This window comes from Opisthocomus hoazin, chromosome 18, assembly GCF_030867145.1.
Source record: "Opisthocomus hoazin isolate bOpiHoa1 chromosome 18, bOpiHoa1.hap1, whole genome shotgun sequence".
In the NCBI taxonomy this organism is placed as follows: Eukaryota; Metazoa; Chordata; class Aves; order Opisthocomiformes; family Opisthocomidae; genus Opisthocomus; species Opisthocomus hoazin.
The window spans coordinates 10104095-10123138 of record NC_134431.1 but is presented as its reverse complement, the minus strand read 5'-3'; the positions used below and the strand labels follow the sequence as shown (position 1 = coordinate 10123138).

The 19044-nt window shown below is 48.6% G+C and overlaps 1 long non-coding RNA gene and 3 other non-coding genes across 4 annotated transcripts; all 4 read right to left on the bottom strand.

Annotated features, from left to right (window-relative positions):
- Nucleotides 1-11264: 11264 nt before the first annotated feature.
- On the bottom strand, nt 11265-15574 carry LOC142363518 (uncharacterized). Its single transcript, XR_012765782.1, has 4 exons — nt 15370-15574; nt 14203-14339; nt 13317-13451; nt 11265-11854 (listed from the first exon to the last, which is right to left on the bottom strand). It is a non-coding gene; the product is annotated as an uncharacterized LOC142363518 (long non-coding RNA).
- LOC142363579 (small nucleolar SNORD12/SNORD106) lies at nt 13523-13613 on the bottom strand. The gene has a single exon (XR_012765833.1). It is a non-coding gene; the product is annotated as a small nucleolar SNORD12/SNORD106 (small nucleolar RNA).
- Nucleotides 14411-14501, bottom strand: LOC142363578 (small nucleolar SNORD12/SNORD106). The gene has a single exon (XR_012765832.1). It is a non-coding gene; the product is annotated as a small nucleolar SNORD12/SNORD106 (small nucleolar RNA).
- On the bottom strand, nt 15508-15596 carry LOC142363580 (small nucleolar SNORD12/SNORD106). Its single transcript, XR_012765834.1, has one exon. It is a non-coding gene; the product is annotated as a small nucleolar SNORD12/SNORD106 (small nucleolar RNA).
- Nucleotides 15597-19044: the final 3448 nt, after the last annotated feature.

Genomic DNA, 19044 nt, shown 5'->3' with positions numbered 1-19044 from the left:
CGAGGGAGGTTCTCCTCCTCCTCTACACTGCCCTGGTGAGGCCCCATCTGCAGTACTGTGTCCAGTTCTGGGCTCCCCAGTTCAAGAAAGATGAGGAACTACTGGAGAGAGTCCAGCGGAGGGCTACAAGGAAGATGAGGGGACTGGAGCATCTCTCCTACGAGGAGAGGCTGAGGGAGCTCTGCTTGTTTAGCCTGAAGAAGAGAAGGCTGAGAGCGGACCTTATAAATGCTTATAAATATCTGCAGGGTGGGTGTCAGGAGGATGGGGCCAAACTCTTTTCAGTAGTGCCCAGCGACAGGACAAGGGGCAATGGGCACAAACTGAGGCACAGGAAGTTCCAGCTGAACATGAGGAAGAACTTCTTCCCTCTGAGGGTGATGGAGCCCTGGAACAGGCTGCCCAGGGAGGTTGTGGAGTCTCCTTCTCTGGAGATATTCAAGACCCGCCTGGACAAGGTCCTCTGCAGCCTGCTGTAGGTGACCCTGCTTCGGCAGGGGGGTTGGACTAGATGACCCACAGAGGTCCCTTCCAACCCCGAACATTCTGTGATTCTGTGAAACCATGTCTTTAAATAAATCTCTCCAATAAACTAAACATGTATTAGTATTTGACTGAAATAGGTGAAATTTGAAAGACAATTGATCTAGTACTAATGCACATATCAGAAATTTAAATTGCCCAGCTGGAAAAAGAGTTGAGTACTGCCAACACTAGTCAAGCTTTTAGCTGACAGTGGTAACTACATTAACAGAAAAAGCCAGTTGTTTTCCAATTACACTGTCCAGATCACTGTGGTCCAGGTACTGCCTCTATCACACAGTCACACTGACTTTGTTTTATACATGTCAAATTGTCAAGAAGCCAAAGAGGTCAGAGAACAGACTCCAGTTTGATCTCTGCTGTGCAGAGATCCTGGAGTCCACAAAGGGAAAGATTCCTGGTCTGATCCACACCTCTGCCTGCCAGCGATAACCTGAGCGCATTGCATCTCATGGATGCAATGAGTCAGACATCTGGTGCAATTTGCCTACCAAGTGGCATGGAAATTACTGTTTCAATGTTGTAAGCAAAGCCCTGTCCTGCTGGGTCCTGTCTACCAAATAGGCCTCATTTGTGCTGGCAGTTCCCTGTCATCACTCGGTCTTTTCACTTCACCAAACATTTGTAGGACCAGACCCAGAACAATCCTTGGCCCCGCCTCAGCCTTGGAGCCACACTGCCTCTTGAAATGTTCCCATTTCCCCTTAAAACGTTTTAACAGGGAAAAGGTAGTAAATTGACCCCTCTAAATTAGTAAAGTTACATCTAATCTACAAAGAAGCAGATGTTTATTTGCAATAAAGTACCACTTAGGTGATGAAACCAGAGGCCTTATCTACAACGAATGATAAGAAAGTCAAGGCCACCCATCTGCAGAAATCCGTCTCTGCAAATGATGGCTAAACACTTCACAGAACATTAAGAGCAGTACAGAAATATGATGCACAATAGAACTAAAAACCAAAGCAGTGACCCAAACTCAAAGTCAGCTCAGCACATAGAGTCCTTGTTGTGATTGGCATTTCTGACTGCAGCTGGGAAGCAGCATGCAGTAATAGCAAGGATAAAAATAAACAGAACCTGTAACACTACCTCAGCTATTTAACACTTTTATTCAGTTGATACAATTTACATGACAGAAATGGTTGCATTTATTTTCTGTAATGAGAGCAGAAGCTGTCACGGGCACGGGAAGTCATGCTGAGCCAGCAGTGTGCCCTGGCTGCCAAGAAAGCCAATGGTGTCCTGGGGTGCATTAGGTGGAGTGCGGCCAGCAGGTCAAGGGAGGTTCTCCTCCCCCTCTACACTGCCCTAATGAGGCTCCATCTGGAGTACTGTGTCCAGTTCTGGGCTCCCCAGTTCAAGAAAGATGAAGAGCTACTGGAGAGAGTCCAGCGGAGGGCTACGAGGATGGTGAGGGGACTGGAGCATCTCTCCTAGGAGGAAAGGCTGAGGGAGATGAGCTTGTTCAGCCTGAAGAAGAGAAGGATGAGAGGGGACCTAATAAATGCTTATAAATATCTGAAGGGTGGGTGTCAGGAGGATGGGGCCAAGCTCTTTTCAGTGGTGCCCAGTGACAGGACAAGGGGCAATGGGCACAAACTGAGGCACAGGAAGTTCCGTCTGAACATGAGGAAGAACTTCTTCCCTCTGAAGGTGACGGAGCACTGGAACAGGCTGCCCAGGGAGGTTGTGGAGTCTCCTTCTCTGGAGATATTCAAGACCCGCCTGGACAAGGTCCTGTGCAGCCTGCTGTAGGTGACCCTGCTTCAGCAGGGTTCTAGATGACTAGATGACCCACAGAGGTCCCTTCCAACCCCTACTATTCTGTGATTCTGTGATTGGCATTATAAGCCCAAAATACCTTAATATTGTCACTGAATATTCCTTTTGTATCTCTGCCGATAATGAAAATAATGTTTAACAGTATTCAACATTGCCAAAGGAAAAGGAGCCACAAAAGCAGCTCACAAGCACCACACTCTAAGTTGTGAGGAAACTTCCATGTGTGAAATTCAGGTTCTAAAACTTACAATCATGCTGATAATCGTGTCTTGAACCCACAGTGCTGCTTGCTGCTTTGGAAAGGGAGATGGATGAAAAATGATCCACAAAAGGTTTTCCGATGCCTGGCCTCATCTACGCAGCCAGCTTGTAGCTGCTGGACATTGCTCACGTGCCATCCCCTCACTGAAGGGACTGGGCACAGTGATGCCCTATGTCTACGTGGTCAGTCTGTTAGATGAGAGTTGTCTGAAGCTCAGTTTTGCTTCTTGCCCTATATATTAGTTACAGGACTCACTTCCAGACTACACATTCCCTTTTCCAATGGACTCACTGCCTTGGACATCAAAAATTGGAAAGAGCTGAAAGCATGAGGCGTTACAGTTCAGACTAAGAGCTACAGTGTATTTGCAGCCTCCGTGAACAAGGCTCAGACAGAAGCGACCACCAGAGGAAACCCCCCAGGGATTCTATTTGCCCAGTAAAACGTGTTATCAACATTCAGCGTGAAACCAATGCCCTACTTACAACCACTGTGTTGACTTAGATACAAAAGACTCAACTACGGGAAAATTGTATAACTGCTGTTTATTTAACAGCCACCTTGAAGGCAAAACCAACGCAAAAGAAGTTCACGCAATGAGATCTTTCCACCTCCACATGCTCAGTGCTCTGATAATAACGGGTCTCCGAGTAAGACGACATGATGATAAGGCTACTGCTAAGGGCTAGATTCACTATTGGAATAAAGAAAATTTTTCTTAGCCTTCCTCTAATCCAGAGGTTTACACAGCTGCTGAGCTTCCTGGAGAGACCCCCCTCTTATAGTTTCCATTTAGGCTCTCACTCACCATTATACCAGCATAAATCTGGACCATGTTAGCATAAAAACACAGCAGCTGGCCAAAGTGACCTCTCTTACCAGGACTACAGAGTCCAGTTGCACACAGTCCTTTCCAACATGGTCCAAAGAGGCCAAAAACCAATTTTTGCTTCTACAAGAAAAGTTACATGGCCAACTGAACCGCTTTAGACAACAGGACCTACCTCACAACTAACTTTGAGAGCAATTTGGATGAGTTACAGCTCCAGCAGCCAAGAGCCAGAGCACCATGCAGACACATACAGATCTCCTCAGACATGAGGGCAGCCCATGCTGTTCCAGCGCCCGAGACCTTTGCTCCCAGTATGAGGGAAATCATAGAATGGTTTAGGTTGGAAGGGACTTTCAAAGGTCCCTTAAATGAAGACAAAGAAACCTTGTGAGATACTCCTAACACTTCCATCACTAGAATTGTCTCTACAAGACCAGCCCCACTATCTCTCAGGGATCCAATACAGGTTTAAGGATCAGGCAAACCTACAGGAAACCACAACTCACCAACAACCCCATCACCCGTCGCTGAACCCAGTGGTGCATTTCTGAAGGCCTGAGAGCTCCTGTGTTCTGCTAGCCTTGCAGACCTCCCATGCAGCTTTGTATCTAACCTCCTCACAGCTCTTGAGCCACAGTTGGGGGAACAACAATGCTGTGATGGATAGACAGACTCCCATTGTCAGACAGCATGAATATCTGAGAACACCTGGATACAGGTGAGCTTTCCTTTTCAGTGAGAGAAAATCACTAGGCTTATCCATGGATGGGTGCCTTTGTCAGATTCCCTTCCACAATTCAGACAAGGAGAAGGCAGCTCATGGGAGACTGTGACCTTTCTCTTTTGCACAAAGAAAAAAAAAGAAAAAAGAAAAACAGCAGAGGGAGGAACCCACCAATGCAACTTCCAGCAGCCTGCAACACAGAGTAAGAGAGGCACCCACTCGTCACTTGGAAGAAAAAGGCTGCATCACATCTCTCAGGCAACATGCTGTGACATCCTTTGTGCCTGTTGCATCCAGTCCACACAGCATGGTAAACCCTGCACCCAGCAGTTGTGCCATAAGTCTGGCAGTCATGCACAGCCCTGATTCTGCTTTCCGTCATTGAGGAAATCTATCTGTGCTTCCCCCTCCTCTGGTTCTATTCCTGCAAGTACTTTTCTCCCAGGCAAGGGGGGTGGGGGGGAAGTCAGGAAAACAACAGCAAAGGGCAAATTTGTATCTGCTTTATAAACTAACAAGATGACTCAGAAGTTGACCTCTCCCCACTAAGCCTTTCACTTGCCAAAGGGCTATGTAACAGCAGGTCTACCTGGTCAGCTCTGCTAGAAAAAAAAAAAGCCAGGTTTGCATGCAAATTCATTCACCAGGTCACTAACTCACGAGACCTCATCAGCAACCCTCTCACTCCCACTGATGTTGCTACTTGCCTTTACAGCCAGCAACCTCACACATGACAACTTCAACACCACATTGGCACGCATCATATCATCCAGGATCAGAAGAAAGACTGGCAGGGAGTGTGTGTCAGTTCAGAGGAGCAACAGAGCAGGTTTAGAGGAAAATCATGACCAGCAGCACAAAATATGCGCCACCCCCATGATAAAAGCAGCTGTTGTGAAGCACGTGCCCTATGTACAGGTTTAGGTAGGCTAGGCAGGCTAACCAACAAGAGATGCACATTGCTGTTAGCACCTTTAGCAACCACCTTTTTCTCCAGGCAGTTTTTCCAAGCCCTACTATGGCATTTCCACAGCAACATAAATAAATTGCTGACTAACAGAACTTCTCAGACACTTCCAGTCCTCCTCTGTAGATTTCCAAGAAAACTGCACCTATAAATATCCTGCTGTAAAAAAAGTGACAGCAAATATTCAGAGGAAAAGTCTGCTTTGAACTGCTGGTGTCAAGGGCCCGATCCAAACCCACTGAAAAATGGATTCACTCTCAAGGCAGACCTTCCCCTGTGAGTGCTGTATCTCAGGGAAAAAAATAAGTTTTTATCTCTTCTTGGTAGACAAAATTCTTGCAAACATGAATGGAGACTAAGCCAGTGTAATGTGTAACAACTACAGTAACACTCTTGTGAGCCTGCAGATGGTTTGCAACCATTTGCATGAGATAGCAACCATCTTTCTTCATCAGTAGGCCATTTAATTCTCCAGCCGGATTTGGGAAAATTGGTGGGGCTATAGCACTACAACATTGCTGAAGTTGTGCAGCACAAAAATTGCACACACACTCCAAGCTGCTCAACAAGGACAGAGGTAGAGCTTAGTATATCTTCTCACTGAGAAATGGTATCCAGAAGTCAGCTGCTGCCTACAGGCCAGGCTCTATCCTGAATCGATGTGCGAACATTCCAGTATCTGTGGGAGGATCAAAAGCACAAGCCTCACCCTTTCAGTTAAAGAGCAGCCCTGAACCAGAAGCAGTAGGCTGTTGGAGACACTGGGGCCACCCACAGCGGGAAATGCAAGCATGTGTGGAGCGGAAAGCATGTGTGTGCTCCTCCAGGCAGCCCCTGGGTGCTGACATACTGCCCCACCTTCAGAGAGCGGCTCTCAGGAACGGGCTTCAGTGAATCCATCTGGGGAAGCAGCACCGCGTGGGGCTACATCTGCTTACCTACCACCCCACACACCAGCCGAGCCTCCTCAGCCCGCTGGAGATGGGCAACATGCCTTGCTTCTTCATGCAGTCAGTGCTGAGACCGCATTCTCTCTTTGGCCCTGCACAGCCTTGCTGAGGAAGGTTACAGGGACCCAAGGGAGTCTATGTGAAGTAGAGGAATGAGGACAGCCCCTAGCTTTAGTATGTACTTTGAGAAAAGACTAAGGAAGTCAAGCTTATTCTCAGCACTAGAGAAAAGACTTCAAGGTGACTCAGCCACAGCATTCAAAACTGAACAGAGCAAGCAACAGGCACAGTGAAGCAGAGACTATCCAGTGCACATTTTTCTAAATATAACACTGAAAGAAATCAGGCAGATACTCAGATAACAGAGAGAACCGGTCCTGAACTTGTTTCCACATACCCCAATCAATCTTTGGAAACATAATGGAATTACTTCAATTTACACCACAAACATGGTCTAGCACAAAGAATATTTTTACTCATCACCCGGAGAACTCTGTAACTACCTGCAAGCTGCCAGGCATTTACCACTCACATTATAGAAGACTTGAGCACATTTCAGACACTGGAAGGCCTGTGGCAGGGGCTACATCCAGCCCTTGCTAGCCTCATGTTGGCACTGAGCAAAGAAACAGGTGAAGAGAATTTCTTCAGACCTCAGAGTACATTTCTGTAAATGTCAAAAGAGTTATCTCCAGCACTTTTCTTCAGAGTTTAATTCACTGTGGAACAATCTAGAAGGCTTTAGCACCAGTCTCTGGTAGGTATCATGGGGCAAAGGGGAGATATCAGTGGCGTGTGCTGAGAACCAACACAAAGCCAGAGCTCTCGCTGTCCCCTCTTCATTCACCCTGTTAAGAGCGCAGCAGTCCTCCCTCTACACAGTGAGCTGAACCTGAGCATCAGCCAGGTGGTCTGAGCAAGAAAATTCACAGCAGGGAGCACAGGGACATAAACTACAGTTTTCTGCAAGATGAAGGCTGCCAGAGGACAGCCAGTGCAGTGCCAGAGGACCTCAGCCCTATCTGCACCCTGTGCCCAGTGCCGGGATGGGAACCCCAGGTGCTATAACACAAACCAGCAGTTCCCACACCTCCAAAACAGACTCGGGCTGAACCAAGACGCTTGGCTTCACCCATCACTAAGGGATCTGGCAAAAAGAGTGGAAGAACAGAAGTCTATAGCTGCAGAACATCTCTTTAAAACACTGGATGTTGTAGGAGACAAACCCTCTGCTTCAAAAAAAAAAAAAAGCACTCTTCCCCTTATTGCCTGTGGGGCAGTCTCAGCATCCTGAAATCTGGATCTCCCTAGCCTAGGGTGATCACAAAATCAAGTTTTGCTTCATGCAAAACTTTGCTGTCCATGATAACATCTGGCCTGTCAACACAGCTGATGTATCAGATAATCTATTACTGAGCAGAGATGGAGGAAGAGGAAATGACGCAGAGAACAGAAGCAGCAATGAGTAAATGGGCAGTGCTATCCCACAAACTAATGCAGCTGCTTAACAGATGTGTCTAAAAAGAATATCATAATCACCATGCAGTCAAAAAGATGCCTGGGTCTTTGGGAATGCAAGTGTTCAACCTCTCACTGTGTATGAAAACATGTCTACTAAAAGCAACATCAGACAGAGAAGTAATCTGTGCTGTTTCCCTCTCATATGCTCATGGCACCAAGAAACAGAGCTGTCTGAGAACAGTAAACATTTGCTTAAACATATGAGCCTAGCAAGTGACTCCAGCTTTCAGTTTTAGCAAGTTACACAAGTACATACAGCATTTTCTGTCCCTGCTATAACTGATGAAACCGACAATTCTGCCTTCATCCTCACTGCCCTGTTCAGCCACTTCACAGGAGCAGAATACAAGCTCTGGACATGCTGTGATTATCCTTTGCAGGTCTCAGAGCCAGTAGGGAGCTCTCTGTGCAGAGAAAAAGCTGTGTCAGCCTCCGTCCAAATACCTCCTGGCCTTCATCTCCTCATTGGAAACACCCAACAGACATCTCAGAAGTTGACCAGTGCCTGCAGAAGTCAGGCAAGCAATGGGGCAACAAATGCTAAGGACAGCTCTGAGGAGGAAAGCTGCAAATTTCTTTGAATTCAGTGTTAATACACACACACCACCCCCGTTATCAAAGGGCTACATGAAGAGATTTTTCACAGGGGGTTCCTACCTCCATGCTTGGTATAGATAATAAAGTTTGTTTGATGGTTTCCTCTGTTACCTGGGAAGCCTACTTCATTACTTGGCTGTAACACAGTTGTACTAGCAAGTCCACTGCAGCTCAAGTTTTTGAATATCTTATGGTTACACAGAGGAAAACAATCTGAGCTCACAGCATACATGGCTGAGAGCCCATAGCTGGCCACAGTCAAGTTCAGCTAGTTCTCCATTATCAAAGGTGTCTGTAGAAGCAGCAGAAAGATGGATACCCTGTGTAACAGGAAAAAAAAAGATGCTGTGGTACTGAAGAACATGACCCCCAGCCCATGTTTACCAACTCGGCCTACCACATACCCTCATTTTCCTGAAACTGTCCAGACAGACTTCTGGTAAAGGCAGCCATGCTGACATTTTTTGAGCATGGTGTGTGGGAATTTGGAGCAAATGTGTGGAAGGAGTAACAGGGGATGCTCTCTAGACCCAACTAGTCCAGAGGCAGATGTAACTGAAGCCACATCTAAGGTGCCCAGCTGTTTGCAGACATATCAAACTCCAGCAGATGAAAGCTTTGAAGCAAAAGCCTGTCAGTACAGAAGACCTTCTCCACCTCTACTCCTCTAAATAAAAGCCTGACAAGTTCAGATGTTACTTTTAGGGTTTGTCTCCACTTTTTCACTTCTTGTTCTTACAGATAAACCTTGGACCAGTGGTCATGAGCTTATTACAGCAGACTGCTGTAATGACAAGGTGAAAGCGTCCTGACCATACACACACAGAACTCGAACAGTGAGGCAGAAACCCCATCTGGCCCTTACTAAGCTTTGGGCAACGCATGCACACAGCACCCTCTACAGCTGCCAGCTCAGGGGAGATCTCCAGGCTCAGTTCAGTTCCTCCATCAATGCTAGAGAGCATTCACAGGTTGCTTATAGTTCAGTTATCTTCAGACAGTTTTGTCTTCCATCCCTATGCACACATGCAATAGCAGCAGTGCTTGAATCCTGAGCGAGACAACACAATGTGCAAAAAACTTGTTCCAGGTACATCTGTCCTCACAGCTCCCACTGGACAACGAACACTCTCCAGTCCCTAAAGTATGCTTGCTGGTAGGTGTGCTCATAGATTATGAAAGTAACTGTATTAGCAGCAGTTCTGATCCCTCATCAATATGTCATTTCAAGAGATTATGCTGCTTACAATAATTGAATGAGAATAATCTCTACCCAGTTCAATGGAAGGCTGCTTTGAATGCTGATTAATAGCTTATTTTCTATCATTGCCGTTTTCTACTAAACATACATGCTAAAGGCTCAGATACCAAATCCCCTCCCATAAACACCAAAACTGCTATTTACATTTTTAAGTAGCAGAAATATCCTCTAAACCTGTAGTTGCCCTAAATAACTTCCAATCCATTAAGAGTATTAATTAGGCTGTTGCTATCAGGCAGTAAAAACAACACTGCAACACTTCAAATGTTGCAGGAAATCATTCTTTTTGAACTTTCCCTCAGGCTGTTATCCCTGCTTCCCTTTTGCCCTTCAGCTACTTCAAGCTGAATCATCACTATCGGGCTAGCTACCTCACTGCAACTCCTGCACATGGCCAGCTGCATTCAGGCAGCAGCCCCTCAGCTGGCATTTAGCATGTGTGACCCATCCATTACCAGCTTCCACAGGCCCAGAACTAGCAATACAGGAACTTTTAACAGCTGCCAGGTGGCCCTGCTCCTCAGAAGTCTATTGAGGCTGCAGGAGGATTGGTTTTTAATGCCATCCCAACACACATACCTGCTGTGCTACTTCCCAACAGCAGCACATGGGGAACAGCTTCTTCCATCATTAGGTCTGGGGTTTGAACGTGAACCTCCTGTCTGAGACACTGCAGGTTAACATATATCTCAATTCTTCACACCAGCTTGATCTGAAGGGGCTATTTACTTCATGTGCATTGCCAGCACAGTGTACAAATACTACCAGACCAGGACCTGGCATGAGACATCTGCCAAGGCTGTTTGGCTGTGCATCACGCAGACACCACTGACTGCCAAGCTAATGGGCACAGCAGATGGAGAATGCCTTCTCCCTCCCTGCAGAACAGACTCACCACCAACCCCTCTACATGTGCACACACTGCACAGCACAGGTGCATTGACAGATTTTTTTGCCACTACTGAGGTCAGATGTGCAGTCAATTGATCTCAGATATGCAAGTCACAGGTACAAGGAGCAATACATCTTGGAGCTTTTGACTACCTCTGGTATTAGGAAATTAGGATCAGAAAAGCCTTTAGCTTCCTTTTGTCTAGTGATTCCCTACTTCAGCACCTATGTACAATCTGTGTTCCATTCTCCTGCTCTGCAAACCTGGGAGTTTCCAAACAGCATCCAGGGGAAGGCTGCAGGATCTGAAAGAACATCTGTCACCAAGTCTGTCTAGCCAGAAGCAATCACTCCTGCTAGCCAAACACACTGCACAGGGGAAGTGTCCAGATCCTCACAGAAGCTGACATCAGCTCACTGTCCTTCCCAGACTGCTGTCACTTTTCTGTAAGACTCATGGAAGAATCTGCAAAGCCTCAGTGACTTACCTAGGAATATGCTAATTTATACATCATAACAGGCCAGCTAAAATCCCCACTGAGCCGTGTTCTACATCCAGGATTTAAGGGAGAAGCCGAGGGAGAGCCCTTGTCCTAACAGAGGCAAAGTGCAGACTGTGCCTCTCCCTTTGGCACAAGACAGGCCTGTTGTTGACCTTTAGCACCCAGCTGTTAGGTACAGAGAACCATGCCCTAGTGTTGCTTCCTGCAGCACAGCAGCAGCCACAAGTCTCAGCTAAGCACTTTTACTTCAGGGTATTCGAAGCTATACCACCATGAGATCATGCCCCTTTCTGATAGCTTGAGGGAGCAGGTAGCTCCATGTAAGCAATTATTAGACAGAAGCTCTGTCGCCATCCAACTCCCCAAAACAATTAGAAGAGCCAGAAACTGGCTGTTAAAGGAATGGAAAGAGAATTTCAGTCACCAGCTGAATTCACCCAGTACTTAGATTTTATTAAACACAGGCTCTAAACAGTACAGAAACACACACTGCACTGCAGCATCCAAGATGCCCCTTTCCCACTTTATAGGCTGCCAATGATACATTACTAAAGCTTTCTGGATGACAGGGGAGAGCCAGGACTTGAAACCCCTCTCTCCTTCCACAGAAGGGCATCCTCCCAGCCTTGACAACTGCTCTCCAAGGAGAGGCCTCCTTACTTTTAATGACAGTGGTAAGATAACATTAGCTGTCAGGTGATGAATACAGCCCTCGCAGACAAAAGCATCCAATTACATTAAACATGCAGCAAGTTCCATAATCCATTACAGTTAAATGCCTCATACCAAGGGAAAGAAAAATTAACACCCTCCATCTGTAAGTTGGCAGGACACCAATTTATCACTCCTGCTAGCTCTGAGAAAAGACCAGAGCTGTTGCAGGGTGATGTGAATGCTATAGCTTGGACCAGGGATCACAGGCAGCAGCATGAAGAGGGACATCATTAGCAGAAGACAGCTTTCTGCTAGTACACTGAAATCACAGCAGGTCCCAGGACACCTTCTGACAAATCTCAACCTGTCAAGAAAACAGCCAACATTTCATCAGTCCATTCCACTGCAAACAGCAAATATATAGCTTTCAATCCCTCCCCAAAAAACCTCTTATTAGACAGCGAAAGTTGCTCTGCGAACAGCAAAAACTTCACTGCCAGACACTCCAAATAGGCTACACTCTTAAAACTGCATTGGGGGAGCTTTTAGAGTAGTACTTGGTAAAAGCCTGGGGCAGCTGACTGAGCAGAGGATGCCAGGGTAACATGTTTGGTCAGCTCTACCAGCTTCACGATCTGCACAGACTACTCATACTCCTTTTGAATTCAAGAGTGCCACACAAAAAGGTTCACGTTTACGCTCTTCGTAGATATGGGCTACCAAGGAGACTTCAGCCTCCCTGGAGATCTGACAGCTGCACATCAGACACCTGAACAGCAAGACAAGGCTGGAACTGAATGAAGCCAGTGACAACATCTGTTTCAGCTGTTTATCCAATAAAGTAAGATTCTGTTGAGCACACTTTCTAGAGCATTAGTGAAATTCTAACCAAATAGCCAGGTTTTCAGAAGATGTCACATCACTGATCTTCTGTAAAAATAAAAACAAAGTAAGAAAAAAAAACACCAAAAGTAATCCCTCTCTTGCAAATAGACACACTGTTGGAAAGCTGACTTTCACTCTCACTTCTCCAAGGCATTGAGAACCTCCCATTCAGAGGGGGAAAAAAAAAAAACAACCAAAAAAAGGAGAGAAAATACTAAGAACAAAATCTCCCCAACTCTGTAAGAAACACCTCATTTTAACATTGCTTAAATGGGGCAAAACAAAAAGCTATGGTTATGATTAACTGAAATCTGTTAGAGCTCTCTGCTATTTACTTGGTATCTTTGAAAAGTAAGAATTCTTTCACTTCTGATCCTCAAGTCTTTTACGCATGTCAGATAGTGTTATGCCATGTTACTGCATCTGCAGACAGCACCCTCCAGTGCTGTCTGCCCTCAAAGCATGCAACACCTACATCGCATCTCTGCAACAGAGGTGCAAAGGCATGGAGCCTCAATACACAGCCACATGAGGAACTGAAGCATCTTGCATCTGTTGAATCAGACAATCCGGCTAAAGTTTGCATCAGCATCGCCAATGTGCTGGAGAAAAACAGTCTGAAGTTATCATGACAGATGCTCTCCAGCTGAAGGTTAAAAGGCAATCAATTACATCTGAAAAATTTTCATGTGCATAACAACTGACAAGGTATTACTCCCTGCAGGAAAGATGGAAACTGGAATATTTCAACAGGTGTTGATACTCTGGTCCAATACTTAAAAGAACCCCTGCTGCAATGCTCAAATCTACACCCAGATCTGACAAGTCTCGAGGGACAGTAACCTGTCAAAGCACTGCAGACGCAACTGCAGAAAGGTCTTTTTTCTCCCCCCCAACTGTTTTTATTTAAACCAGTGAACACAGGTGGATCAAAGACTTACCATTATCCCTTGCCAGAGGGGCACAAGGCAGAACAAACCAGGCAGCTGCCCTCATCACACAATTGATCAGGGTCAGCCACAGCCATCACATCAGGTCTCCCAGAGGCTCAACACCCCTTCTGCCTTTGCACCAGCCTAGGAGTAAAGCCAAAAGGAACAGTCAGCACCAGGCCCTGCCAGGGTTTGGGACACAGCAGCACTTCCCTGCTGGTGCATCAGACATGATCTGGCTTGAACAGTGAGAAATCAACACTGTCGCTCTGATGGGGAAAAAATTCAGTCATCACTTACACCAGCGAGTCTCCAGGAGCTGGGTGGATGCACACTCACAGCAGCCATGCCACACTCCCACCTCCCGCACAGATCCATAGGCACTGAGGGAACTAGTGGCAGTGACAAAGCCATGCACACATATGGCACCACTGAACACTTGCAAATCCAGTCCCCTCACACTCCCTCAGCAGATCACCCATGTCTCCATGCAGACTGTCCTTAAATTGAGCTGTCTGAACACAATGCATCAGGGAAACAAACAGGACAGAGCTGTAAACCACCATCCTGCTCTAGCTCAGCCCACACCAGTGCAGCTTATGGATCCCTTGCCTGGCTGGTTCCTGTTCGCTGGCCATGCCTGCCACTTTAGACATGCCAGAACAGGAGCGACATGAGGCACAAAGGGCCTTGTTGCAATGTTTCAGCATGAGAAAAGCCTCTGTGCTTTCATCTATACAATACCTAGGCTAATGCTCAAATCTATACATCAGTCAATTTTGCAGGGACAGAGGCTTCTGGAAGAAATTCCCTTGTGGAAAGGTGTTTTTCCCCTTTGCTTTTTTTTTTCTTTACTTGATTTAAACCAGTGATCAACAGTTATTTAAGGACTTACCATTCTTACTTGCTAGAGTTTCAGGCATGGTAGAGCAAGCCAGGCAGCTGCCCTCATCACACAATTGATCAGGGTCAGCCACAGCCATCACATCAGGTCTCCCAGAGGCTCAACACCCCCTCTGCCTTTGCAGCGGCCTAGGAGTAAAGCCAAAAGGAACAGTCAGCACCAGGCCCTGCCAGGGTTTGGGACACAGCAGCACTTCCCTGCTGGTGCATCAGACATGATCTGGCTTGAACAGTGAGAAATCAACACTGTCGCTCTGATGGGGAAAAAATTCAGTCATCACTTACACCAGCAAGTCCCCAGGAGCTGGGTGACTGCACACCCACAGCAGCCATGCCACACTCCCACCTCCCCTGGCAGACAATGAGTGAATTCATGCAGGTCCTTCCCCCAAAAGAGCTGGCTGGTTGGCATGTTTAACAGGCACATGGGACAAGGGAAATACTGCAAAAGTCTAGAGAAAAAACGCTGATGTATGCGGCTTCTACAGCAGAGCACAAGACAGCTGAGCCACATTTAACACAGAGAGGTAGAGATAACAGGTTACACACTTTTGCAGGCCCATCCTTTCTGGCCGTATAAAGCTCCTGCCTTCCCACGACGAAGGCAGGAGGCCGCACATGCAGCAGTAAATGCCTCACAGCTGTCAGACCCCAGGCAGAGGGAACAGCACGTGGCCATGCTGTGAACGCTGCCACATGCCTAGCAGCAAGGATCAGGGCAGGAAAGCTTCAGAACCAGCCGTCCTCAAGGGCCCACTGCAGCCAGGACAGCTCTGCCGCATGCTGGGCTGCAGCCCAGCACCCACTCGTCTCCAGCATGGGCTGGACCCCAGCTCTAGGCCACGGGGTGCCTGCCAGTGGCTTGGAGCTGAACACCCACCGCCCTTCCCAGGCTGCAGATTCCTCAGCCTGCTGGACCCGCCACCTTGCAAGCAAGGGGTGTGAGATGAGGCACAGAGAGCCCGGCTGCGGGGGGAAACCCTCTCTGCTGTCAGCTCGATGGGATCTCGGCTAGCTGTTAAACCCTACACCCCTGTCAGTCTCCAGGGACACCAACCTGACAAAGCATTGCAGCAGCAACTCAGTAACTCTTTTGACAAAGAAAATACGTCTGTATGTGCCTTTAAACCAGTGAGGACCCGTTACTATGCAGACTCACCATTCTCAGGCCCGGCGCAGCACAGCAGGCAGCCGCCCTCCCGGCCCTGCCGCACCGAGTCTCCCCGCGGCCCGGCGCCCTGCGAGCAAAGCCAGAGCCCCGTCAGCACCCGGGCCTGCGGCGCAGCAGCCCTTCCCCGCTGGCGCATCAGACGCGGCCTGGCTTGAACAGCGAGAAATCAACACTGTCGCTCTGACGGGGAAAAAACCGTCATCACCTCCACCAGCGAGCCCCCGGCCCACGCTCCCGCCCGCCCCGGCGGCTCCGAGCCACACCGTGGCAGATCTTTCCGAGCAGGGCGGCCGCTCACGGGGAAAGCCCGCAGGGGAGCGGAGAAGAGCACCTGGGGCCCCCGGGGCCGACCGCGGACGGGGCGGCCGTGCCACCAGCCCATGCGGCCCCGGCCGCTCCCTCGGCGGGCGGGCAGAGAGGCCACGCCGGCGGCCGCCAGGAGCCCGCTCAGGCAGGCAGGGCCGCCAGGAACGGGCGGAGGGGAAAGCCGAGCCCCACCGCCCCGGAGCTCACCCGCGACCCACGCTCACCTCACCCACGCCGGAGAAAGAGGCCAGTAGTCCCCGCGCGAGGCTCTTTATAGGGGCCGCGGGTCCCGCCCCGGATCCGCCCGCGCTGAGGCGGGAGGGCGGGCGCCGGCGCCATCTTGGGCGGTACCGTTCGGGTTGCCCGCCGGAGCCGCGCTCCGCCCTCCCCTGCTGCCCCCTGCGCTCCTCTGCCCGCAGAGGGCCCAGCTCCGGGGAAGGCGATGGGTTGGATCCTCAGCTCCCCGCTCCGGCGGGCTTGGAGCCGGTGGAGGTGGCGTGAGGGGCTGCCAGGGCCGCCATTTCGCGGCGGAGGGCGGGGCGGGGCGCTGGGCGTGCTGGGCCGCGCCGCCGCTCGCTGGCCGCGTTCCCCTCATGGCGGCGCGAGCCTTTTGTGCCCGCAGCCCGGCCCGGCGCCGCCATTGTGCCCGGGCTTCGTGCGAGGGGCCGGGTGGGTGGGTGGGTGCAGCCGGCTCGCTCGGCCCCGCGGGGCGGCTGCGGGTCTCGGCGTGGGCGCCGGCCGCGGCCCGGAGATTGAAACCGGGCAGGTGCTGCATGCGGCCCGGGCTTGGGGTGTTGGTACGCCTGGCGTGCTTTGCCGGGATGGGCGAGTGTGCCTTTGGAAATTTAATTTTATCTTTATTTTCTTCTTAGAAAAAAAAAAAAGAAAAAACGGGTGCAGAGATCTTCAGTGACTTGTCCAAGGGCACGGGCAAGTGCAGCGGTAACATCCAGCCTTAATCCAGAGCCGGAGCCCACAGAGTTCCCTCGCGGACTGCCCGCTCGCAGGGCTGTGGGACTCCGGCTCCCCGCTGGGTTCCAGCTTGGGTTGGTGTCACTGGGGGGATGCTCACCCCAGTCTGGGGAGCACATCACAGCGGCAGTTACTGTGCTTTTAGCTGGCCATAGACAGGCAAATGATGTTGCGTTACTTTAGTGCTGAGTAACACAGGGAATGGAATAGGGAGCAAAGGGCGTGTCTGCAACAAGCACTGCCATGTGCAATGATTTTATAGCTATAAATTTGCCTTGGAAATGGGGTGTGAATCCACTAATCTGTATCTAGTGGAGACTTGCCACGTGACATCCTTGAATACCCATTGAAGGTATTTTCAGTGTCCTACACTCGCATAGAGCGCATGCATTCATGTTCAGAAAGGTCAACCAAGCGCAGTGTTTCATCCCTACTGTACGATTCAGAAATGTTCTGCAGCCATAACCCCCCCCTCCCCAGCACCTCCTGGGGAACTTTTGTTGCTAGAATAAGACCAATTAAAGAGATGGGGTTGACATGGAGTCCAAGTTTAAGAGGCATGGGGACAGGCAGGGGAAGGCACAAAGCTGTATGCTAGTTTTACATTGGCAGGGTGGTCTTTTGGGCTAAACACAGGAGCTGAACACTCCTGAGTTCTGCAATAAGGAGCTCTGGTCTAGACTAGCTCAAAATCATGTAATTGCTCCATGCTTTGGGTTTTTCTGTTTGTAAAATACACCCTGGTTATGCCAAGGCACCAGGCGTAGCTGTTCAGTCGCTTGCTCGGTGTGGTATGAAGTGTTAGCATTGTGTGACTTGTACATCAGTGCTTCAGCAAACCAGCTGTTCCTTTGGTATCAAGCTAAGCAAACAGGGATTCGGTGATGATGAGACCAGACTGAGCTGATTGCAAGGTCCTGTGGGACCAATGGAAAGGGTGGTTCACGGACAATGCTTGAAATGTGATGAGAACAAGAAAAGGCACATGGTCAATTTGTTGGCTGATTTGCAAACATACAGCCAAGGCTTGGCACATCTGCCTAGGGAAGCCACACGAGGTGTTTTAGACACTCTGAAACAAGTAAGCCTATCTTGTTTTATTCATCTCCTTGTCTAGTAGACTCTAGAGACATACATTCTCCAAGTACGTATAGAGGCCTTATGCTATGTTTAGAATAACACTGCATAATTCAGCTACCATTAAAATGCTTTTTCCCAATCAAATGTGTTTGTAGGCAACTAATTCTTGAAAGCAGCTTATCAAACAAGACCCGTGGAATAAATCTCAATCCCATTAATCCAAGTTCCAGAACACCAAAAGATGAAAAGGCAATCAAAGGAAGGACATTTTAAGAGGATTACAGGCAAAACTAATCTTGTTACGCTGCAAACCCATGTCACGTGTACAACGCAAAAGGAACTGTAAATGTGATGTGTTGCCTAGCTTGGCAAGGAAGGAAAAATGGGAAGGTCTGTGATGTTAAACAGCTGCAGCAGAGCTTAGTATTGAATTTACTTGATTTCACTGGGTTTTATTCTTGGCAGAACCATGTTGAGAGTCTCTTTAGCTGGATGAGTTCTTCAGCTCAGTCAGGGCTCATTGTAGCAAGACTCATTGAACTCGGGGAGTTCCTCAAGAGGCAGCAAAAGTCAGAACACAAGTCCCAGTTCTCCTTGTTATTGCAGAGGGACGTCTTCTGTGAGGCGTTGCTGGCCAGTGCAGCCGATCTGTGGAAGCTTTGCTTCGCAGCTGATTAGCAGGACTTTTGGCTGCAGGACACACATCTCCCATGGGACAGCTACGCGCTTCTTTTGCACAGGGTACTTGTTCACTGCAGCTGCGGGCAGCAGTGTGCTGGGCTGGGCCTCTCCAGTCTTGTGTTCCTGTGGTTGCTCTTGTATGAGTCATGACTCTGTCCAACCTTGCAAGAGTGGCCAAAGCGAAGGTAAAAGGTTAAAGGGCAGTTAGTCACATGCATTATTTTAGAAATACCACAACTTCTGAAGAATGTTTGTATTACAAGCCAGCCTCCACAGGGACATGTTTTCAGCTTCTAAATGCCAACACTGAGTGCTAGCACAGAATCCTTCTTTTCTCCAGTGCCCAAAAAGGGGAAGCTTGATAAAAGAAGAAATGCTTCTAAATTGCTAGACAAGGCCTTGTTAATCTCATGGAATGATTAAGTATTTCAGATGCCAGCATCCAACTGCTACATTGTTATGTTCAGGGTGTTTTTTTAAAGCAGAACTGAATATGAAGAAATCCAGACTTTAACTGGGATGCAACTTCTGACTTCCCACCATAACAACCTAAACTAAAAACCCAGCACCAGATGCCTCCAATACTCAGGAAGTTTCTAATACAGATTGTACTTTTCCAGCATA